Here is a 24,407-nt window from a genome sequence, read left to right on the forward strand (position 1 = left end):
AATCTAGTGATACGAACAATTAGAAAAGATTTAAGTGCGCGATATTAGCATTTTGTGTGGTGATAAACAGCCTGAAGCAATGGTTGTATCGAGCACTGTGAAGATTTTCAGGTAGGTGTTTATTTGATGATACCGTTTTGTAAAAGAGGAAAGAATCACTCCGGCTCAGTGGTGTTGCAACGAAGAGCAACTATCTGAAATCTACATTTTTAATTTCTATAATTGGATCGATTAGGAGTGAAATAAATGGTTGAAAAATATTGAGTATTGTGCGCGACAAATAGGAGACATTTAAAAAAATATCAATCATAAACCTACGGCTACCAAACAGTATAAATAATTAGTTTTTTGTGCAGTGAGCCGGGAATGGGGTCCATAGGCCCAAGTAGTGATTTACCCTATGAAGGGATTAAAATATAAAATATAAAATATGTATATATGAAAATATGAGAATATGAAAATATTAAAAAATAAATATGAACATTTGAAAATATAAATAATAATGAATATGATAGTAAATAAAAATATCAAAATATAACAATGTGGATAGGGTGGAAGACGGCCCCGGCAGGTCCCGCTCCACTATTGGCAGGGGGGCCTCTGTCGACCATATTTTATGAAATTTGGCCACAATATTCTTTGATATGCAAAGAATGTTTAGGCCAAATTTGAGCCTAGTCAGTCATAAAAAAACCCCTGCCAACAATAGAACAAAACCCGCCAAAGTCGTCATTCCCCCTATATGAAAATATAAATCATGAATATATGGAAATATGTTATATAACTGAAATATGAAATATAAGAGGTAAACATTGAAACAAGCAAAATTATGAGAATATAACACGTGAAAGCATAAGAATAAGAGAGTGTGAAATATGAAAATAACTTCACACTTTCGCACTATTATACTCACATGCTATAAAAATGAAAATATGAGAAAACGAAAGTATGAAGATATAAATGTATATGAAAAAATAATATATGAAAATAAAAATATATGAAAATAAAGATATATGAAAATATTAATAAATGAAAACATAAACATATAAAAATATGAACGCACGAAGGAACGAAAATATGAAATTAAGATAAAATGGAAATATAAAAATTTGAACATAGGAAAATATGAATAAAAGATAAAATGAGAACGTGGTAGTATGAATGCATATTTGAAAAATATATAAATAGAAATATGAAAATATATAAGTCAAAAATATAGTTCCTCATCAGCAGTGTATGGCAGCATAAAAATACAACATAATGAAATTATGAAAGCATAAAAATAAAAAATAAAAATATGGAGATAAAAAAATAGCAAAATTTGAAAATATGGGAGTATAAAAATATGACATTATGAAATTAATTAAATATGGAACACATAAATATGGAAAATTGAGGAAATAAATATACGAAAATAAGAAATTATTCAAATTCCAAATTAATGAAAAAATGAAAGTGGAGTAAAACTCACGGTGTGTAGTCCTTGATTTCAATCTAAGACAAAAATTACAAAAGCGTGAGGATTATTACTCCGTACTACGCCCATCTGTACCACAACTAGGGGAGGGAAAGGAAATGTTGATGTGATACTTAAAGAGAGGCTCTTCCCTCAGCGACATCCTCATAAGTACCACGGAGTTGGATATTGGGAAGGTATTCGTTGGGTCAGGATTTGCCTGTAGCTGGCAATGTGACCGTGGTAGATCTTACCCCGTAACACACCACGTAAAGGTGTCTACCCAGCGTTACGGTTAAAGGTTAACGGTTGCCAATGTGATGGTGATGAAAGGGTGATATATTCTGATTAGATGCCGAACGAGCTTTTTCGCTCATTTAGAATTCTAACCTGCAAGAACTAATCATTTTATAATGAGCGAGGTTTTATTTTATTGGTTTTCTCCAACAATCAATTACACAAATTGCCAAAAATTGCACATATTGTCTTCTTCTATATCCACAACGTTTTTTTTTTTCAACTTGACTAACATTCTAAGATGGCCTTATATTCTTCGAAGCAATCTTCTTCCATTCCTATGGTGTTTACAGGCAATATGCTAATTCTAATAAGATTTTTTTTAAATAGAATTTAGGTGTGGTCTAATACGAGTAAATCTTTAGTTATGTTGGCATTCCAAATAAAACGAATTTAGTTGATTTTAATAAATCAGAAAAAATATTGATAAAAGAGTCAAAAACAAATTACCCCTGGTTTTCTTTCGTAGTGTATCTGCTTTTTTATTTCATAACATGTACCCATATTAATAGGAATCCATTAATCCACCTATCTGGGGTAGTACCTTTTTCGTTCGTTCAAAAGGATTGAGAAATATATAGGAAAAATCTAAAATAACAGTAATAAGAGAAAATAACATTAATAAGTGATGTGTGACCAAATCGTTTACCAATTATAAAGAGTACTCTGACGGACTAATGGGAAAAACTCGTTGTTAACAATTTGTCTATCAAAAAAATTTCCCTCCCTGTGCCCCCACCTTTACCAGTGAGTCCGCCTTCTCATTTCCATGAATTAGGCAATGGGATGGGACCCATACAAAGGCAATCTTGAATGATCTTTCGACCAAATAACGCATCTGCTGTTTGTGGGTAAGTAAGATGCGTGCTTAACTGGTTGTAAATGCGTTGTACGCCTCAAATTGTATGTCTGTCACCATTTACAACGCTAGAACCACGGAAGCAACGCGGTACCTTCGTGGTTTCTGTACCATCATCGCACAGCTTTGTATGTCTGTCACCATCTACAACCATCTAATAGGAATCATGCACTACAACCGTTGTACCCGTACCAACCGAATGCAAAATGGTAACTTGGCTTAGAAACCTCGCAGTTAATAACTGTGGAAGTGCTTAATGAATACTAAGCTGCGAGGCGGCTCTGTCCCAGTGTGGGGATGTACTGCCAATAAGAAGAAGAAGATTTTCAAGTAGAGAAAAAGAAAAGCACAAGAAATATGACGATTTAAATAGCCTGAGTTTTTCTGACCTTTCAGACCATTCCTACACAGCAAAAAAAAATCGTTGTAAAAAATACTATTTTTTTCCAAGTTCGTTTATTTGGTAGGCTTAGGCGTGTATAACACTTTACGGAGCCACGTTTCTTTGTAATATGCACAATAAAAAAAAAAAATAAAAAAAATAACAATGAGAAATACTATTTTGTAGACTGCGCTCTGTTTTTAAAACATTCATAAAATTTCTGTAAATTTTACCATAGTTTCAGAGAAATTCTCAACTGTTTCAGTTCATGTGACAACATTCCGCATGGGCCACAGTTCATTTTTACTGTGCGCATGGTAAAATCAAACGGGTTTGTTATCTGCTGAAAATCGTCGGTGCATATTTTTAAAGTAACCTTCGGAATGGTAGCTTCGACTGCATTTTTTTTATGCGTGTAGACAAATTCCATGCATGAAAATATGATGATTCCAAAATACAGAAAGTATCATTACTTACAGAAATATGTTTCCAATTTTTCATTTTCTTTTTGTAAAGCGGTCATAGAATCGAGACATGTTTTTAACTCAAGCATGTACTATTAGTACTCATGAACACGATTTTTCAAAATAATTCTTTGTAGGAGGGAAAATGAAATGTTAAAATAACTGGAACTAGACATAATCAAGACCCCCTCTCAAGCGTCCACAATGTAAATTGGACTGAAAGTTAATACAGATTTTGTATAGCCTGATATGACGATCCTTGCAAGTTTGAATCCTCGAAGTTATCCTGAATTAGTGTAAGCTATATAGCAAGAAGGATTTGTAGAATGCCGGATGTAATTTTGGACTTCTCTTCAAGGTTAATGTACATTAATCGCATCAATTAATCAACACGGAAATAAGGTTAAAAAAATCACATGATTTAAACATTGTCTTCCTACACTATTATGGACTTTCTAGAATTATTATCTAATATTGGAATTTGAGAAACAGGAAGATAAACATATTTTCAAAGAAATTCCTTCAGTTTCAGAAACAATCTACTAGACAAATTCATTGAGTACTTCTGGAAAAAAAGCTATCGAGAGAGCACTCGTAAATTTCTTGTGGATCAAGATGATTGTTTTTGTGAAGGGTTGTTTATATTCAGCAGAAAGTTTTGTAGGATCGTTGTATGACGTGAAAAATTGTAAATTGAAATAAATTCTGCCAACACCTGAACTAATCAACAATAGATATTTTTTAGACTCTCTAACCCAGAGCTGCCCAACGTACGGCCCGCGGGCCGGATGCGGCCCTCGGCTCCATTTTATGTGGCCCGCGCCGTGGCAGAAAATACTTCATAACGGGCCCCTCTATGTGGCTCGAGAAGCTTCTTTTTTATAATTTATTACTAAATACTACAGGATTTCACTGGTTTCAAAAAAAGTCTGTTAATCAAACTCACTTAATTTAATTTTTCATTATTGATTCAAATAATTGGAATATCGAAGCAACAAACTCTCTAAACTCTGACAAACACGAAGCAGGAAAATGCAATACGGGCCAGTTTTGCTGTTAGTGAGATTTTGGCGAAACAAATGAAACTATTCTAGGACATAGAACTTGTTAAGGAATTCATATCGGGTATTGTCGGCATCGTCCCTGAGGTAAAAGTCTTCTTGAGTAGCATTAGTTTGCTTCGGAACGCAAAGAAGAGTAAAAGTTCTTACAGAAAATTTGAAAACTACGTTATGTGAAAAAGCTACCTGCTTCCAGGTTGGTGTCATCCCTATCTCGCAGAATAGACTTGTTTTGTTGCCAAACTTACGCGAAAGGTCCCCACTAAGAAATGTCAATGTGAATGAAGATTTCAATGAGAATCAAATCAGATGTTTGTAAGCAAAATGAACACTACTATGAAATTTACTTTGAGATGTTTGATGCAAAACGTGGTATCATGCCATCCACCAGTTTTCTTCAGATTCTGCTCTTTCGTAATCTATAACAATATTGGTGTTAGATACATGGTGCTAATAGCTGTCTTCATAACGGGAGTTGATGATCATCTACGGGAAAAGACCTGAGGGAGGCTGTTAAGACCTATATGAAGGGACTTGAACTCTCCTTTGAAAATTTAAGTAGCCTTACATCTGTTGGAGACGACACTGGCAATAACGGGAAAGAACACTGGCATTGTGACACTTCAAAGGAAGGAAAAGCAATCACAGTGGTATGGTTTTATTTCCTCACACTTTGCATTACATATTTATCAAGAAAATCTGTGTTCGAAAACAAACTATTATCCTGAAGTTATGATGGTCGTCATTAAGCCAATATACTTTATCCACGTAAGGGATCCACCACCACCAATTCTAAATGATGTTGACGAAAATGGAATCAGATTACGGAGATTTGGTGTACCGTGCGGGACCGAAATCCGTACAGCACCGAAATCCGTCCACCTCATGAGATATCAATCAATTAAAGGGGGTTAAAGGTAATTAATGTAAAAATAATTTATCTTGTCTTGTTCAGGTACTTGGCAGTAAGCTTTTAGGGCATAGAAATGGAAAGAAGGCTTTGAAATTAAAACAACAAAAATCAAAAACAAATCGCCACCCATCAAACCAGAAGTTTTTGCCGCCATTTTGTTTTCGAGTAGAGCATTATTGCACCAAAAGTAACTGTGTTTATTTGCTAATTGCGAATCATTACATAAGATAAGCGGAATATAAATCGAAGGGATCGCTTCTCAAGGTGCGTATCGAACTATTCACAGTGGTAATTTAGTCAATCAGACTGTTTCAATTTAAATATTTAGTTTAAAAATAGGTGTACGGATTTTGATCCTTTGATTCGAAATCCGTCCACGGTGGACGGATTTCGAGTCAAGAGTAGTTGATTTTATTCATTATTTTATTATGTTTTTCGTAGTTTTTAATGAGTAAATGTGAAACACTTCAAAAGTAGAAGCCTTCATGCTCCTATGTCAATGAAAAACGTTTTATTTACATTCGATTCCTATTTTCTAATGACTTTTTCATATACTAAGGTGCTTAAGTGTACGGATTTCGATGCCCCACGGTATTATTGCAAAGTTCGTTGAGTAAGCCGTTGCACCGGCTTGCAAGATTTCATTCTCTTCGAAACGAAATCGAACTAGTGACTTAGCTTTTCTGGTAGTTATTACCAAACATCTCAATGTCTTGAACAAGGAACAAGGAACAAGGACGAGCTCATATCTAAATTTGAGATAGAAAACATCTCTCATAAGGTATCTTCTCTCTTCGGAAGCACATATTTATGAGAACAATACTTTTCAAGAATGGAAGCAGTAAAAACCTGTTAGCGAATTAGAGTCACCGATTGCGAAAACAATATGAGTTGATTATTAAAGAGTAGGCAATTATTCCATGTTTCTCATTAAATTTTCACACAAAAGACCAATTACGATTTTTTTATGCAAAAATATATTAAAATAAATTTGTCGAATATTTTCGGGCCCGCCAGCTGATGTTAATTCTGAAAATTGGCCCGTGGCTCAAAAAGGTGACGAGATAAGCAGAGCATGTCCTGGGAAAACGGATTTCGTTATTGAAAATATGGCAGGAGAAAAAGTGCATGAACAGCGCAGGTTACTTTTATGTAACCTTCGTGAAATTTATTCAATTTTCAAAGAGCAATATTTTACTTTTAAAATTGGATTTTCAATGTTTCCCAGCAGCCCCCCAAAAAATTGTATTCTGGCTGGTTCAAGTGGAACGCATACTGTCTGCGTATGCATTTATCATCAGAATGTTAAATTAATGTTTAAAACTCTCAAGGACAAGAAACTTATTCATAACCAGTCGGAGAAATTGTGTTTTTTGGACTTCAATTTTTGTTTTAAGTTTACTCAGTCGTGGTTTACGCTACCACTCAAATTCGGCATGAGTGCCTCTGCAATCCTTATGAGCACTCATGCTGAATTAGGACGCTAACTGACCATTGTGGTTCCAGTTATAGCGTAAACTATGGCTGAGTAACTCCTAGCAATGTTGGTCTCTGCTTTTAAACAATTTGAGGCTGATTTATAGTTCTCACATTTAATGGGGTCAGAATTATAACATAACGCTTATAACATTTTCAAAGGAAATCCATCGCATTGGTGGTGGTGCTCGATGTATTGCTGCATTCAACCTCAACGAACCAGCATATCATATGAAAAAAGGGTTGATCATAAAAATAGAACTGTGGCGACCCCGCACCGCCAGTGCCGATGCTGAAAATTTATTACAAATTGTGGTGTCAGTTAGTTGGAAAGGAGCATTGGGAAAAGAAAAATTGGTTCTTCTCAGGACCAACATTTTATGAAAAGAAAGAGTTGATTGCAAAAATGGACTGTATCGGTGGCATCGGGTTTGGCGTGGTAGCTTGGTTGCTGTTAGTGGTTCCATCCATTAAAATTTACTGCATCATCTCCCTCCGACGCGTTATCAAATTCGCTATTTACGATTGAGTTTTGCACTTTGAAGAAAGTTTTTTTCGGATAGTCGGTTCAACCTTCTTTTGTATAAAATGGTGGCTTTTGTATAAAATCAATGAAGACGCCACCTCAGTGAAAACTATCTACAGCAACCACCCATCGGTGAACGTCGCTCGGACAGACATATGTCAAAAGATAATGTTTTGTAATATGAAGAAACTTCGTCTTGAGTCGAATTTCTGTTGTGATTCCTCGCAACAATACGCATCTTAGATAAACAACATTTCCTAACCAATTTCAGAATCTTGCGAGAAAATTTCATGGTATTCTTAGAATTTTTCATTCTCCGAAAGGTCCGTTGTCTGCGGAATCCCGATCGAAATGGCTCGCGCGCGCCGAAAAGCAGCTTTCTTATATCTAATGAAGTAATTCTTTTAGCCCCGCCCCTTCATTAATCGGTATGAGTGCACATTATATTTACACCCATATCAGATCACAAAGGGGAGGGGCTAACGGGCCTAATTTATTAAATACAAGAAAGCTGCTGTTCGGCGCGTGCGAGCCATTTTGATTCGAGCAGCTCGACATTCGATGCAGCGGAGTGGACACAGCAGCACGAAGGAGTGGGTGGCAGTGTGGCAATGCTGGAAATTTATTTCAAATTTTGGAGGCTTAGCGAAAAATCATCAAGTGGTGGTCGGACAGTATCAACGCAAGGGGCCTTCAAGCATTTGGATGCAGTTAGTTATTGGAAAGACGCACTGGGAAAAAAAAAATGGTTCTTCTCAGGACCAGCATTTTATGGAAAGAAAGAGTTAATTGCAAAAATGGGTTGTTCCGGCGGCATCGGGTTTAGCGTGGTAGCTTGGTTGCTGTTAGGGTTTCCTCCGTTCAAAATATTTGCATCATCTCCCTCCGCTGCGCTATCAAATTTGCTACTTACGATTGAGATTTGCACTTTGAAGAAAGTTCATATTGGATTGTCGGGTCAACCTTCTTTTGTATAAAGACCTTTTTGGAGGACACCATCCTCAAAAATGGCCGAAATAAGCAGAATCAGAAGTGGCGTGAAACCAAACGCAAATATATTCATTTGCAACGTTCGGTTTTCGCCCGTAATGTAAGCGTACGTGGCAAAGTAAGTATTGTGATGTCCCCGACTGGAACCACTCGTCTTTCTTCAGCGGCCGATGAGTCATGTTAATTCCACGGTTAGAGACTCAAAGTCCATCCAACTGGGAACAACTATTCGACTTCTTGATTCAGTTGGCCTCCGAGCAGTTTGCTCAATGTTAATAAAACGACACAAATTATTATGGCAAATACCATAAATTTCAAATAGCTACGTAGTCCTACGTCTCCTTTGCATACAACCCGATTGGGCTGCAGCTTTCAGTTTTTTATATGTTATGTAAAAATGTTTGAATTTTCATAAAAAAATATAAAAATATATAGTCGTTGTGGTCCAAAATTCCAAAAATCTTAAAAAACGAATATTTTGACCATTTTAGCAAATTTGAGTACACCAATACACCAAACCAAATATTTTGATAAGAACTAGAAGTAATAAGCTTTCTATCCATAATGAAGATGATGAAGAACATACCAAGCGATTTTGAGCAAAATTGGACAACTTTTTTTTTCAACTCTATTCTTTTCCCGTGGAATCGCTGTATATATATATATATATATATATATATATATATATATATATATATATATATATATATATATATATATATATATATATATATATATATATATATATATATATATATATATATATATATATGTGATATCGTTGAACAAATTGTTTAAAAATAAATTTTGAACACAAAAAAATTACTTCAAAAATGCATAATTCCTTCGATACTGAACCTATTCCGACGAGTCACCCATCAATCGAATCGGTTCAGTTTCTAATTTTTAAAATTGGGAAGAGCTTTTGAATTGGCGACCTGGTTTCGAGATATTTCCGCGGTCGATTGGGATAGGTTTCTTTTGAAACCAAAAGTTCTTGTTGAATATCGTGAAACTAATATCACGAGACATTTTTTTATTATCTGGGCCGGTTCACCTCATCAAATCACGAGACATGTTCATTAGCGCCTAAGACATTTTTGGACCTGGTTCACCAGGTTCTTCCAGTTTTTTTTTCATATGTTCTGTAACTTATCATACGACATGTAATATTTGTTATGTGCAGTAAAGACTATTTCAAGCTTATTGGGAGATGATGGGTAGATACTATTTATTTATTTATTATCAGAATACGGCCGGAGTGGCCTGTGTAGTACATAAAAATCTTCTTCATTCAGCTCGGTCCATGGCTGCACGTCCCCAACCACCCAACCACTTTGCTTGCTATGCTCCTCGCCTTCTTGTTTCCGTCGGATCGCTGTCCAGAACCATTTTCACCGGATTACTGTCCGGAATTCTGGCTACGTGCCCATCCCACCGCAGTCTTCCCAGTCTTGAACGATGGATGGTTTTCCTAACAGGTGATACCGTCCGCCATCTGCACCCCTCCATAGATTGTTCGCAGCACTTTCCTTGGTAGATTCCATGGCATTCCGAAAACATGGTTCTCCCGATAAAGCGGTTACTTTTTGATGTATTCTGAAGACCATCTTGTGACCAGTGGTGGAAATACTCGCTTCACGAGTAAGAAAAGAGTGTAATTTGGCCTACCAAAAATGCCACACTCGCGTAAACCTACTGCATGCATTTTAAAAAATGAGCCTGGGGAAAAATGCCCGAAAGGTGGTGTCAAGTGACTCAACAGCATGTGAAATAATGGTGAACGCATGGTTGTTTTTTTATTTGAACGAGTTTAACGAAAATCTCATGGACGCAAATCGTAAAATTTGAGTAGAAATGAAGGGATTTAACAACTTATATTGAATTGTGATGGTAACATTCGTTCAGATAAGTCGTACAAAAGATTATATGAGTGAGGCCATTTTGCTCCATGGGTGCGTTTTGCACTGTTCTCCTCTATTCTGAATCCCGTTTAGCGACGAACTCCATCATCAAATTTCAAGGTTTCTTAAAATATGAACAATACATAATAATTCCAGGGCGGTAGGTTCCCGAGTTTGTGACCCACGGGTGTAGTTTTTGTACTTGTTAGGCTTCGAGATGAACCGGCATAAGGCCGAAAATATCGTAAATAAAGATAATTCAATTTACATGTTAGGCAAGTTTTCCATCCTGATCCACTACTCCGGAAATAGCAGCCATGTCAGGTATGATGCAGAAAAATGAAGTCCTTCGTCAGAATAACGGTAGGAACAAAGTATTTCCAATCAATCACCACTTATCCGCACTGACGCGAACGATGTCGTCAGCTTCATTCATAACTGAATATCCTTGATAATCGTACATGCAAGATCTTTTCACAGCACATTTAAGCCATTCGCTGACAGACAGATAAATGTTTGTACATCCGATTGCGCTGTTGATGGTTCCGTTGTCAGGCGGGTTGCAAATCGCTTTTTATTATTCTGCATTCTGGCTGATTGAGTGAAGTCCCTGACTGAGTGGCTGTCTGAATCCTTTTCGTCTTCTGAAGAGTAGGTTTGCTTTGCAGTTAATTTGATGGATGTTTTTTTTTATCGATCGAATATTTACACCGCATTTGTAAGCGGACTCTGTACAAACATGATGACTGGAAAAAAGCCTTAAAATCATTTTATTAATTTCTTTTTCTTGAGAATATGCATTTGTTTTGAAATATGTTTTTCTGCTTCTCAATCAGAAAAATTCCATTCTTGATTCATCGATAGCCTAAATGAACACTTCGAGTCCATCTTTAGCTACAACGAAAAAGGTCATTGTGAGTTGCATTGGGACTGATAATTGACAGCTAGTGACAGCTTTCCTTAGGCCATACGATCCATTAGTAATTGTTTGTCCCGAGCTAAGGTGCAACGCTGTACTGCAATCCTCACAAAAAGAGCCGACGGCAAAAGGTTACAATTCATGCCTTCGGAGCGTTGCATCGCAAAGTCAGAACGTTAATGCCGCGTGGAAATGGCTTTCTGGCTGATACAGCAATGCGACAGAACTGACAGATGTATTTAGCACGCGGTTGAGCTCGAGCCTAGTCAAGCCAGTCAAGCCACACATTACCGAGTCGATCCACGCGGCTTGATGGGGTTGGTCGCAATTTCGCAAGAGTTCTTTTTTGTTCACCACCGGACGGATTCGACTGCAAACAAGTCCACCTCCAGAAGCAGAAGTGACTGGCGGAGTATCTGGTTTCATACCTTTATTACACCCAAGAAGGATTAAAGAATTGGACATTCGAATTTTTGTCCTAGGCATAAAGGTTAACGTCTCATAATCAGTTATGTGTGACACAACTAATTATCAGACAAGTGTGATCCGTTTCAGGTTATATTACGATCTAATAAAATATTTACAACAGTTTAGTATAAGGGTGAGAAGATATCAGTATCTCCATAGTTGCATTAATTCAGATTCTTTAGCTTCAAACCCACCAGGCTGACAATGCTTTGTTTGTGGTCGACTGGAGGTTGAATTGGATATCATTGATGGACCATATGGCAGCGGCGCGTCTGTGACGCCGAACGACAGCACCGAAAATCGGTCAACCTCCAGTTTCGTAGGTACCGCTTCTTGCACAATTGTGCAAAGCGGAGATGCGAATGATAGCCAGCTCAGTCAGTGTTCGTTTCGAGTGTCAAGCCATCAACCGATCAATCAATTGCGAGTGGTGCGAGATCTGCACTCTGCCCGATGGAAAAGTGCACGCTCGTCGGCGGCTCAGGTCAGTACAATTAATGTGTCACTCCTGTGCCGAACCGAAGAAAGAAACCCCAGTCAGACGAAACGAATTAAGCGAACGAAACCAAAACGTTCCAAAGTGAACAGATTTCTTCTTGCGATAACGGAAACGTCGTTTATGGGCATAAGGTGATCGGATTTGGAAATGAGCTTTAAACAAGGTTGGATTGCTTGGTAATTGAATGTAAGATGATCCGATTGCACGGGAGATAAGTTGTTCGAATGAAACGCATGTCGAGAAGGCAGTGGTTAACATAAAAAAAACATAAGAAAATTATTTTGAGCTTTTTAGTGGAATGTCTTCACTTGTCATAAAACGAGTTAGTACAATCCCATTGAATTCCACCACTTAACTTACCTTAACACTTAAGTGGTGGAATTCAATGGGATTGTACTAACTCGTCTTATGACAAATAAAAAAAACAATAAAACATGAAATTGGCTTATCGGATTGAAAGAACTTCAAAATCCATGTCAAGTAAATTTCGTTCATAATCTGAAAAATAAAAACGGTTCCGTTAAAAACAACAATTTTTCTAAATTTTTTTAATGTTTTCTGATTTGCTTAACATTTTGCATGATGACTGAAAAATACAATTTACATTTAGAGGAAAATGCCTCATAACGTTCGAAGCAAAACGACTTTTTGATGTTTCTTTATATTCAACTCGTTTAATTACCCGTAACGCTGGGTAGACACTTTTACGTATGTAAGATCTATACCACAGTCACATTGTCAGCTACAGACAAATCCTGACCCATCGACCCAACCTTCCCCAATATGCAAATCCGTGGTTCGTATGGGACTGTCGCTAATGCGAAGCCTTTTGTTAAATAAGAACTACATCAACACTTCTTTCCCCTCCTTAGTTGCGGTGAAGATGGGCGTGGCCAGAAGTAGGAGTCATCATGCTTTTGAATCAGATTGAAATTAAACTATGCTATGCTTTATATTCATCTTGTTCAAGGTAGACGTTACAAAGCTAGACCTAAAATTGTATGTAGGTTGGGCCATAAAACTATTGAAATTGCAGTTAGGATGGAGTGAAAAAGTGAAATTTTTGTTTGATGGATGGATATGGATGAAACATTTAATAATTTGAGTAGTAATTTAGCTGTTTATAATACAGCGTCAAATATATGTGTTGTTTTTAAAATAGTCATTGTTTCACCCACCAACGCAATCCAGCGCCATTGAATAAAATAATGAGGATTCGCTGCTTCCGTGGTGCAGCTTTCTGGTGTTGGTAACTCCTCCTGGCTCCTTCATCTCACATCTTACGTGCCTAGGAAATAATTCAAAAACAAGGAAAATTTGTTCATCACAAGTTGAAGCCAAGAGACGTTAAACGTCGTTTCCCTAGCAGCACTTATGTTCCTCATTGGTTTCTGCAACTGATATGTGACCAGATTCACAATCATGTTGATGTAACCATTTTTGTCTGACTTGTGTTGCTCGGGGTTTTCGCCTTCAGCAACAAAAAGGAAAGATTTTCTTCATCACATTATAATGGGTTTTTGAAGAGAGAGATCGACAAGAAGATTTGTTCTGGATTTTTTTTTGCTTTCTCAGTCTTATGTATTCGAAACGATGTGTTTTGTTTTGCCCGACGTTTCGGCTTTTTATTTTGGCCTTTTTCAAGGGTGAACAGGGTAGGGTAGGATAGAGTAGACAGTTTCACCCTTGAAAAAGGCCAAAATAAAAGGCCGAAACGTCGGGCAAAACAAAGCACATCGTTTTGAATACATAAGACTGAGAAAGCCAAAAAAATCCATTATAATGGTTGCTGAAAAATGGCAACCCAAAGAGAAAAAAACACCATGAAGACTGCCGAGTCATTCTTCAACTTCGTCAATTCTGTCAAACATTCACGATAAATAGGTTATGCTGGCCTATTCAGTAAGCTGTTGAAACCGATGGGAATAGTATCTGCCTCAATTGATGCGTTGCGACACTATGGATCATTATATTGATAAGGTGGTCAAAAGGCTTGGTTCACATACTGCAGCTTCGGGTTGCGAAATGGTGAGTTGACATCTGGAAAGGATACCGACGACCTACACAGCTCTCACGCTTCCACGGGTCTTCCGATGACAGTTGACCGCCAGCTAATGGTTGCGTACTTAACTGGTAGTGCAGCCTGGGCACTGTTGTCCTTCTGACATCAGCTAGAGTGAGTGGGTGCGACCAACGGGACCATCGTCCCAAACCTCTAATCCCAAGGCGTTAAGCGATCCGTGCCGAGGGGATGCATGGCCAGGGGGGTGAAATAATGAGCTAGGCCTTTAACGGAGCCTGTGGGGTACCTGGGCACCCTCCACAGTAATTGTCCCTTACCGCGTCATGCTGGGCTATAGCGTGGTGGATCTCTTTTCCCGAGCAACTCGTGGGACCAAAATGGAAAAACAAGTCAATTCTTCAACTAGTGGTGTAGGCGACAACCCCTCCGCAAGAGTTGCGTTCTTCAGGTCTCCGCCTAGGAGGTAATCAAAAGTTCCTTTAAGAGTACGTTTTTCGCTTAATCAGCTTCACTGAGCTGCTTAAGCGAATAACGTACTCTTAAAGAAACTTTTGGTTACTTGGGTGGGCTTGGCGGCAATGGAAACGGTTTAGCGGGTCGGGTATGTATAGTCCTACCTCCCTCGTTTACATTACATAATTATAACACCATGTGATATAATTAATACGAATAGGAATACTTGTAACACAACCAGTGATAATTTAGTTTTTTTTTCAATAACAAAGTTTGTAACATTTTTTGCTTTTTCCATCATTTTTCATGTAACATTTTTGTTCAATTGGAAACATGTGTAGTAACCAGGGTTGTAAATATTCGGCAGCACTGGATGAAGGTGATGTTTTTTAATATCATTTTTTTTATTTTCTTCCTGCTTTGAAAATTGAAATCAACCTCACATTCCCGGAGAGGCAGAAAAGTAAACAACAGAACTCACATCACCCACTGCGCTGCGAAGATGAAATTTACCACAGCACGCGTTTAAATGGGCCACTCACAGTCATACGGTAAGGCGCGAACTGAGCAGCCTGTCAGAGCAACTTGTGAGTGGCTGAATGCGAAATTGAATGGTCGGTGTTGGAAATGATTTTTCGGCTGCACCCAGTCGCACTCACCACGGCGGCGATAAAGGCGACTGCAGATTATACTGAGATCCGTGTTCTTCACTGCATTGACTGTGAAATATTTCTACCCTGGTAGTAACGTTTTTGGCAACCTCTGTTATAAAAAAATTCTGTAACAGAACAACTAGTGTTAATATAAATCTGTTAACATCTATTGCTCGGGTAGTTCAATTGCTCATCTTTGAGCCAGTTGTGTTGGAAACAGAAGATCCTGGTTGAATTGGTGATTCACTAGATTCTAACATTCTATTTGGGATGAGCTTTTGTCCCATCCAGTTTTCGTTTTATGTCACTAACAAATACATAAAGCCGCTTTCATTTACTACATAACATAAACGTTTTGAAAAATTAAAACCATTGAGTGGAAAGGAATAACATCGAAATAGCCTAAAGTATTCATCAATTTATGAATTTCCTGCTAAAAACGGGTGTCGCCCAAATTGGAGATGTAAAGCCAAGCAGAATAAAGATTGATTGCTTTAATACCTATGCAAATTTCGTTGTCGCACCTTCGAAGGTTATCAGTCAATAATGCATATCTTGTTTTTGGATTAACCCCTCATAAAGTCAGCCATTCAAGATCACCAAAACATGTTCCCAACAATCCTCTAAAGACTAGCAAATCCTTTGCTGTCAACACTATCGCATTATCGCACCTCAAGGCCCTTAGCGTTCAGAGGACAGCTGATGGAAGTGCTGATTCGGACTCCAAGCTCCCCATGCCCAAATATGTCAATGAATTCGACTACGCTCGTATACGGGTTCAAATCTACGCAGGGGCACGGCCATCAAAACCAGTATCGAATACATTTCGTATTTACGATCGGAGAAAAAAAAACTGCACGACTCACTCGATCGTTCATGGTGTGATGAATGATTAATGTGCTATCAGTTGTACGAGCACGTGATTGCATTACTTAGATACGAGTCCGTTGGCGCCGTCTATTTATGGGCCGACCGGATCTCAGCATTATCGCACTTTGGCCGGGTTCGATACACATAAACAGACACCCACAAACGATGATGGGCAGGGGGTCGTTAAAACGCTAATCCCATCAACAACTAGTGGGGGATGACTCGCTTGGGAAACATTGGTTTTCCATTTAGACCGATGCCACCGTTTGATCGTTTTATCGACGTAATTATCGTAGATGTATGGTCAGTGGGGCTACATGATATAGGGCTCAAGAAGATAGCCAATATTGCGAAGATTTACATCGAAAGACCAACGCTTAAGGCTAAGGATATGCGATATTAAAAAAAAATCCAGATAATTCAAAACGAAACTACGCGGAATTTGAACAAGGAGATTTTTTAAATTTCGATTTCGGTTCAATCAAAGGTAATTGCCTATTTCCGGGGATTAAACCACCCGACTTGGACGTTAATTTACAATGTTATGAAAACTCATATGTGAATATGTACGTTATGTGGAAGATATTGATTTGGAAAATGTATTGGAGGTAACCACTTTCCCTTCGATGGGACTCGAACCCATGACCCTACTGTAGGGTCATGGGTTCGAGTCCCATCGAAGGGAAAGTGGTTACCTCCAATACATTTTCCAAATCAATATCTTCCACATAACGTACATATTCACATATGAGTTTTCATTTCGATTTCGGTCAATTCCAATAATTTCGCAATTAAAAATCGTTTTTACGAAATAGAACGGCATTCCGCGAAATTTCGAAATACATTACAACCTATTTAAAATTTAATTTAATCAAAAAATTTCGGCTGCACCGCTAATTAGAATCATCTTGGATATGAGATATACAAATTCTTTTATTCTACAACTGGAAAACCTTTTCAGCGTTTTTAGTAATGGGTAATCAGAAAACGAAGCACGCAAAATACGTATATGTTAATTTAATATTAATAAATAATATTGTGCAGATATTTGCTCCATCACTGTTAGAGATTCAAACAGCCATCCAAAGCATGAAATCGAATAAAGCCCCAGGGGTCGACCGCATATCAGCCGAGATGCTCAAAGCTGACCCCATGACATCCGCTCAACTACTGCATCGTTTATTTCGTAATACCTGGGACACCACAACTTTCCCGGTCGACTGGATGCATGGTATCTTAGTGAAGGTGCCCAAACAGGGTGACCTGACTGTATGCGATAACTGGCGAGGCATTATGTTGCTGTGTACCGTTCTCAAAGTTCTGTGCAAAATTATCCTAGCCCGGATTCAGGAGAAGATCGATGCAACTCTCCGGTGGCAGCAAGCCGGATTTCATGCCGAAAGATCCTGTGTGGACCATATTGTCACGCTCCGTATCGTTCTGGAGCAGGTCAACGAATTCCAAGAGTCCCTTTACTTGGTTTTCATTGACTACAAAAAGCTTTCGACCGTCTCAAACACGAGAATATATTGGGTGCCTTTAGACGCAAAGGGGTTCCTGAGAAAATCATCGGCCTCATCGAAGCACAGTACGAGGCCTTTTTATGTAGAGTGCTGCACAATGGGGTCCTGTCCGACCATATCCGGGTTGTAGCTGGTGTGAGGCAAGGATGTATTCTATCACCGTTACTGTTCCTCATCGAAATCGATGAGATTCTGGTAGATGCGATTGACCGTGAACCAAACCGCGGGCTGTTATGGCACCTAAACGACTTCGAATTGGCTGATGACGTTGCACTCCTCGCGCAACGGCGCTCTGATATGCAGAGGCAGGTTTAGTCATCAACGTCAACAAAACCAAATCGTTGGATGTAAACACGGTGACTCCTTCTAGTTTCACAGTAGCCGAGCAACCAGTGGAGAATGCTTCCAATATCTTGGTAGCCAAATGGCGTCAGACGGCGGTACCAAGATCGACATAGGCGCACGGATCAAGAAAGCAAGGGCTGCCTTTGCGAGTTTAAGAAATATCTGGAAAACATGCAGATAAGTGAACGCACTAAAATACGAATTTTCAGTGAAATCTGTGCTGTTATACGCTAGCGAAACATTGTGTGTATCAGTGGAGTACACTCAACGGCTGCAGGTGTACATTAACATATGCCTGCGGTACATAATTCGGGCCTGGTGGCCTCACAACTGGATGTCAAACAACGAGCTCCGTCGTCGTTGTGTTCAGAGGCCGATAGCTACTGAAATTCGGGAACAGATGTGGGGCTTGGTTGGCCACACTCTACGTAGGGGCGGAAACGAAATCTGTAAACATAGATTAGACTGGAGCCCAGCGGGGCATCGCAGCATAGGCAGACCCAGAGGCTCATGGCGGCGAAGCCTCAATAAAGAAATAAAAGAAGTCGACCGAAAGCGATAGCCGGGCAACGCTCAGGATGGTGATCTTTCAAGTCGGCCCTTTGCACCACCGGAGGTGTACAGGATCCATTACTAACTAAATATATGAGAATCAAAATATACATTAATATATAAAATATTACCATATTTTGACGTTGGCTTTCTCAGTCTAATTTAATTAAGACGGCTGGTTTGGCATAGCCCGACGTTTCGGTCCCGTGTATTGGACCTTTTTCAAGGGATAAGCTATCGGCCGACTCTCGTTACATACGGAATGAATGCCTTAACTGGGTAGTTGGAGCTTCTTGTAGTTGCATTGAACATTTGATATTAAAATTAATTAAAGACAATATTCACTGCACATAGACACAACGCATACAGCAACGGCGGTACTACGGTGGTACCGTCAGAGTTATGCAATATCGTGCAACGTCATATACAACTAAGCTGTCTTAATTAAATTAGACTGAGAAAGCCAACGTCAAAATATCCATTCTACCAGTCGCAATCTCCTACAATAAAATATTACCGACAGTGTCCGAAACCTCCTTTCAAGCAGGTCCGGAGTTATTTTAAAAAGGCTCGGGCACCTTCTTTCAAGAGGCTTGGAAGCTTCCTTTCAAGGGGCTTGGAAGTTTACTTTCAGAACACACCTTCCAAGATGCTCGTAAGCCTCGTTTCAACAGGCTCAGAATTCTTATTTCATGATGTTCGGAAGCCTTCGTTAAAAAGGCTTGGAAGCCTTCTTTCAAGAGGCACAGAATTATTTTTTTAAGAGGCTAAGAAGCGTCCTTTCAAGATACTCAGGCTCAGAAATAGGGAGGAAACGATACCACCTTAGTCGATACTAAAAGTATCGATGCATACTCATATCATATGAGTTCTCATATATTTGAAGTAAATTTCATAAACGATCATTTTGTCACTGACAAGTAATTATCCATAATTTATGCTGGATAACAACTAAATAATGGAAGAACTAAGCACTTCCTATCACTATTTGTTAATCGATACAATAGTTCGCTTATCTCAAAAGTTTATGAAAAGCTGTTTGAAAAAAAATCGCGGAACAAATTTTAAGTTTAAACAATGGTTACTTTTAATCATTACATTACAATATTTTTATTAATAACAGTCTTTTTTCTTTTTATGTTCCCATATTTGCAAATCTTTCCTTTCACATTTACGTTCTTCTATTTCTATTTAAAGTGAATAATACTAAATCTGTAAAGTAAATCTTAGTTCACTTTTATAATTTTCACTAATAATATGCCACAATTAGCACAAACGGCAAAAGATGAATAATTGGCTATGTAGGAAAAAACTCAAATTTTTAAACCTCATGAGCAAATTTAATCCAATCAGACTCGTGGCCCACAGAATTGTTCATGATTTGACTTGCGCATCATTGCATAATTTTTACGTATTATTTTTGATCGGCAATAAATAAAACGATGCGATTCTGCACGAAATCCTCGATCGTGATGCTCTCCTTATTTTATGTGAGTTAGCTCGCTTATCAATCTGAATGCTTTTCACAGCAAATAGATCCTTAATTTTAGTCCAATAATCATTCTCATAAAGCCGGTGTTGAACTTAGTCTGTAGATTAAAAAAAACACCTTAACAAAGATTAAAAAAAAATTCTCATAAAGCACTAAATATTAATCATTTCTTGAGTTGTTCCATTGTGGACGGAAATAATTCGACGCAACGTATCGCAATAGTATTCCGAAAACTCGCTTTTAAATGGCCGTTTCGACATTATTCGTGTAATTCTTTCCATAGAATCTTGAATTTAATCCAGAGTGGGGGAAACCGATGAAAATGTTAGATTGAGGGAGCTAATACGCCAGTGTTCGGAATATAAGTCATGTTCGAAATTTGAGACAAAACACGTAATTTATATTATGTTTCGTTTCGTTTGAAACCAACATGGACATTTCAAATTTCGTTTCGATTCACTAGGAAAAGTGTGTTATCGGATGCCCTTGTAATACCTGCTGTCACGTATTTCTTCAAAGAGTGGGAAATTATTGCAATTTTAAAATTTGATGTTCTAGTAAGAGTTCAAAATCGTAAATTTTGCCTCCAAATTAAATTATAGAACATATTCTGTTGCCGGAAAACTCACGAGACAAAACGCTGCATAGCTTGGCTTGTGTCCGCGACGTTAGGCATAATAATGGACGTTTGGCATATTTCTACCCTCTTTATGTCATGGGCTATACTTTGGGTCATTTTATGGCTAACATCCATTATGCCTAACTTACATTATGCCTAACGATTGTTATGCCCAACCTCCATTATGCATGACGTACTTATGCCTAACGGGGTATACCAGGCAGTCTTAAAGCAAGGCATCATGCGTCGGCTAATCAGAAACAATAACGCAACTGTGATATGGACAGTGCGTGGAGACGCTTAGGGGAACGGTTCGGCACTTCATCCCATAGCTCCTATTTCCATCCCATCAGAAACAAAGCAATGAAAAGAAATTTGGTGTGTTTCTTATTTTTGTGATTTTTTTTTTCAGTGATCACGTGTGTTAGCAAAAAAGAAGCGACGAGATTGGTGCTGTATTTCTTTGTTTTGCGATGAGATGAATATGTGTTCAGTGACGGAACAGTTCCCCTAGTAAATTGTAAATTAGTCCCACTAGGGAGTTTTTTCTCACCAACATGTTAGATGTTTCATCCAACATTTTTATATATTATTTCGACACTTCATTGCCTGACCTACCTATTGTTAGGTCAAGTTTTATTACGTCCACCTCAACCACGATGAATATGAGGGAATACCCTAAAGGCGTTATGGGGCATCTTCCCCTAGAGGTTATTGCACGGAAATAAATCCGCTCCCATAGTGATGAATATAAAAATCATGAAATCGTATAATTTGCCTGTTCATGTTAATATGACCATTTTTAATTCCAGGAGCATTATTCATATCCCGGTGCAATGTACATTAATTAATAAAATGCGTAGCCCGTCAAGTTTCGAACATAATGATGCCATTATGCCTAACGCCACGCTCCTATACTTCGCTAATGATAAATAATAGGGTCTCTTAATTTTAGATTACATTTTGGTTCCCTCGTTATATATGAAAAAGTATATTATCTGAGCTTCATTAGGTGTTGATCAAACAATCATGAACTAATTTTATTTCTCTCTTTTTCGCAGGTAACTCGCCAATAAACACATAGGATAATAGCTAGAATATTTGCTGGTATGTTTAATCTTGCTTATAATATGACATACATTTTTATTTGTTCTTCGAATAAAATTTGTTGCTACGAAATTGGTTAGAATTCTGCTTTATTAAACTGTTACTCTTAATCTTTTTCGTTATTTACTGCTATCATGCGCGCACTTTGCTGAAAAAATCATAAAAGTTAGAAAAACAATTTGCGTAATTCTTTGCTTTCAATTATTATTTGTTTGCGTATATGTTACGAATTCAAATAAAAGTAACATTAATTCATTTCTAAAAGCTTCATGTTTTCAAATGATTCATTTCAGAGACATAATGAAAATGTTTTGCTATGTCTCTGGAACTGGATCAACAACAAAAGAGACAAAATGTAGTGCTTACAAACCTCACACCACCCTTAATGTCGCATACTTCCTCGCACCATCACCACCACCATCGGGTGACTTTTATGGCTTGTAGTTCTTTCTAATTTTCATTTTTATTGGATCTTAATTAAATACAACATGGCACTTTAAAAGCGCTCAAACGTATAAGCCACCAACTGGCTGCCCATGGCGCACTATTTCGCAACCGGCACTCTAGCCAAAGCCAATATTGATTGGCACGCTAAGTGTGGTGGCTAATCGGCGCACCATCGTATCGACGCGACGACGTCCGCGTCGTACCGGTTTTTCAATAGTAGATCGAATCGTTTTCGAGAGTGCCTCCAAGGTGCCATATAGTAGCTGCTGCTTGTACGAATCTTAACGCGGCTGCTTAAATTAGCGCTACATTGTTCAAAGGCAATCCATCTGGCTGGCGATGGATAAGAGTTTTATGGGAAAGATAATTGGCTATTTTTATCGTTGCTATGAATAAGGAAAGAAAGATCCAAAATGGCGAAACTGATGAGACCTATTCAGGATTGCAGTTAAAAAGTTAACGCAGCTCTTGTTGTAGGCGTACTGCTTAAAAACAACAACTTGCTTAATATTCAAACTTGATGTCTTTGATACCGGTCGATTACGGAAAATGTTTTGAATAGATACAAAACTGGCAAGCGAAATAATATAGTAGGTAAGCTTGAAAGGCTATAATCATAAGAAAACTTATTAAAAGTAGGATTTGAGCTGTTGATGTATGTATCGGCAATTGATTGTATTTGAGTTTTAGAGACTATTATGAATACAAATTGATAAATTTTCAATATTTTTGCCCTTTCGTCCACTAAGTTTACGTGAATTTTCGCTTCAAATCAAACTTATATACGAGGTCCCGATACCTATAGTGATTCATATCGATCGACTTATTTCTTTTCATTTATTCAGCTTACATTTAAAAAGATAAAACTGAATCAACATTTTTACGCCACAATACACACACAGTTAAAAATTCTGAAAATTACATGCCATGGAAATATTTGAACCTTTTTTTTGTGTTCAATAACCTCTGATTTTACATCCAACTTTTTCTTGTACGCAATATTGAATACAAGCCCCATATTAATGACAAGCTGTATTTTTTAAAAGTGATGGAAAAATGAGTCGAATCGAATGGAGCCTTTTTGTTACATCATATATGCTGTAATATTTTATACTGTGCAGTACGAGGCCACATCTCTCCACCCTCGTCAAATCAATTTGTACTTGGTGCGCTCACCTAGCTTGCTGCACTCCACGCCTTCTTGTACCTGCCGAGTCATCATCTTTGCAGGGGTTATGTCCGGCATTCTGGCGACATGTCCTGCCCAACATTCCCTTGCAGTCAAAGATGATCCTAAACACGCGACTCTCGAATACCATATCAAGTCCTCCTCGACCATAGTCAAAGACTCATGTCGTTAGAGGACCACCGGTCTTATGAGCATTCTGTACATGGTGCGTTTGCTTGGTGCAGGTGTGAATTTTTTTTCGACCGCAGTTTCTTCTGGAGCCCGTAGTAGGCCCGACTTCTACAGGTAATGAAACTTCGTATTTCACGACTAACATTATTATCAGCCGTTAGCAAGGATCTAAGGTACACACGAATTCTTCAACCACCTCGAAGGTATCCCCGTCTACCGTAACACTGCTTCCCAAGCGGGCCCTGTCGCAATCGGTTCCGCTCACTGTCTGTACTTTGTCTTCGACGCATTCACCACCAGTCCAACTTTTGTTGTCTCACGTTACAGGCATGTGAACAATTCTTCCACGTTTTCAAATGTTCTGCCGACAATGTCCATGTCATTTCATTTATTTATTTAGTTAACCTCTAAACAGATAACACTGAATCAACAATTTGACGCCACAATGCACGGTTCGAGGCCGCATCTCTCCATCCTCGGATACGCCCTACCCTCGCCAAGTCGTTTTGCACCTGGTCTGCCCATCTCGCTCGCTGCGCTCCACGTCGTCTCGTACCTGCCGGATCGGAAGCGAACACCATCTTTGCAGGGTTGCTGTCCGGCATTCTTGCAACATGTCCTGCCCATCGTACCCTTCCGGCTTTAGCTACCTTCTGGATACTGGGTTCGCCGTAGAGTTATGTCCATGTCATACAAGAAACAAATAAATTGACTGGATCTGTTGAAAATCGTTCCCGGCTTTCCGCATG

At 38.4% G+C, this 24,407-nt stretch overlaps 1 protein-coding gene across 4 annotated transcripts in view; it reads left to right on the forward strand.

Moving 5' to 3' along the window:
* LOC134213250 (serine-rich adhesin for platelets) overlaps nt 1-24,407 on the forward strand; it is a 427,675-nt gene that overhangs the window by 136,230 nt on the left and 267,038 nt on the right. The window contains exon 2 of one of the 4 annotated variants that reach the window (XM_062692076.1): nt 21,806-21,851. The exons of the other annotated variants lie outside the window; for them this stretch is intronic. The gene's annotated coding sequence lies outside the window, so the exon portion shown is untranslated. The remainder of the gene's footprint in view (nt 1-21,805; nt 21,852-24,407) is intronic. 4 annotated transcript variants of the gene reach the window in all.

The sequence above is a fragment of the Armigeres subalbatus genome, chromosome 2 (assembly GCF_024139115.2).
Source record: "Armigeres subalbatus isolate Guangzhou_Male chromosome 2, GZ_Asu_2, whole genome shotgun sequence".
Taxonomy (NCBI): Eukaryota; Metazoa; Arthropoda; class Insecta; order Diptera; family Culicidae; genus Armigeres; species Armigeres subalbatus.